Below are 1,532 nucleotides of genomic sequence, written 5' to 3'. Positions count from 1 at the left end.
GCGGCGCTGCGGCGCACTTCCGGCGAGTGGTGCGCAGGCGCGGGGCCGCCCCCCCCGCCCTCCGCCGAGCTGCGCCACGGCTGCGCTGAGGCCTGCGGCGCGCCGCCCGGTCAGGGCGCCGAGACGATGGCAGCCTGGCCCGTAGGCGCAGCCTGGCCCCAAGGCGCAGCCTGCGGTGGTCCCCGCGCCCCGGAGCGGTTCTGCCCGCGCGGGTGCCGGGCTGCGTGGAGCCGCGGCGGCCTGCGGGGTGCCGGCCCGGCGGAGGGGGTGGCACCTGGCCACTCACCGGGGCAGCGTCTTCCCTTGTGCGAGCAGCGCAAAGAGGGCTTTTCCTCGCAAGAGGGCCGTTCCCTCCATAATCAGAATTTTCTGTGGGATGCTAATCCAGGGCTAGGTAATTAATTGCAAAGAACTGTAAAATGGGGCAAAGTTCTCACCTCCCTGCTTTTCTAAGTCTATTCCACGGGATAGCGTGGTCCAGGGAAGTTGAGTTGCCTCCCGATAAGCCATCGTTAGCAGTTTGCGTAGCTGCAGGGTTAGGCGTCCCTTCAGTTTGTAACCTGCTGCGGGCAGAGCTCACGGCTGCTGGGTGTTGGTGCAGGCAAGGCCCAAGCAGGCGGTGCCCTGGCGGTGCCAGTTGCTTCAGGGCGCTGCACTGCTGTAAGCAGAGCCATCCCAGAAATTTGTGCTATTGTTTCAGTTCTGGTTTAAAATTTTTATTTTTTTTTACTGCGCTAACCATTCAGATACTCCCTCAAAATGTAACAGAGATGAAATTACATATTTGCGTTAAGTCCCCCAGTGTTAAATGCTACACAGTATAAAGAAACAAAGTCCTATTTCAAAAAAAAGAAAGTAAAAATCTGTACTGCATATGATGGGGGGGGAAAGGAATACTAGGTTTTGGTACTAGTTTCCTGACCCAGAAACTACCTCTGTCTTAAACCACAGCAGAGTACATCTGACAATTTCTGCTTCAGTAATTCTACTGAGTACGTATGTTATGAAACTTCTGCTGTGCTTCTCTGTTCCAGAAAATCAGAAAAATCTGGGCTCTAGAGAGATGATCAGAAGGCAGATGCTCTTGGATCCTGGGCTCTGGATCTAGTACCACCTTTTCCCCTGGTCCTTCAGGGCCTGTCTTCTAGGCTTCCAATGCTTTGTCTCCCCCCCCCTTTTTTTTTTAAATATATAAAACTAGTTTCTGAAAGATCTTGGTGCTAAAGGTGCCCTCAGTAACTCTGTCTCTTCCCTAGAGCTCTACTTGTATGTTGAGTCTCAAAAATGGTGGGAACAGAGAATCTTTCTGCCTCAGTATGACCTATCTGCTAAGATCCTGTTAGAATTATTTCAGAAGAGCTGTCAGAAGTGGTATTCCCTTCCCTCTTAAACATTGCCAATCACATGTAAATTTTGGGTTAGAAAACTACCAGGACTGTGATGACAGTGACGGTTGTTATTAAGCCTCAGAAGCTAAAGCTTAAGAAAGCTATTCATAACGATTTACCTATTTATCTTCTCAGACTCCAAAA

Source organism: Rhea pennata, chromosome 1, assembly GCF_028389875.1.
Source record: "Rhea pennata isolate bPtePen1 chromosome 1, bPtePen1.pri, whole genome shotgun sequence".
NCBI classification, from domain to species: Eukaryota; Metazoa; Chordata; class Aves; order Rheiformes; family Rheidae; genus Rhea; species Rhea pennata.
This window is presented reverse-complemented; position numbering follows the sequence as displayed.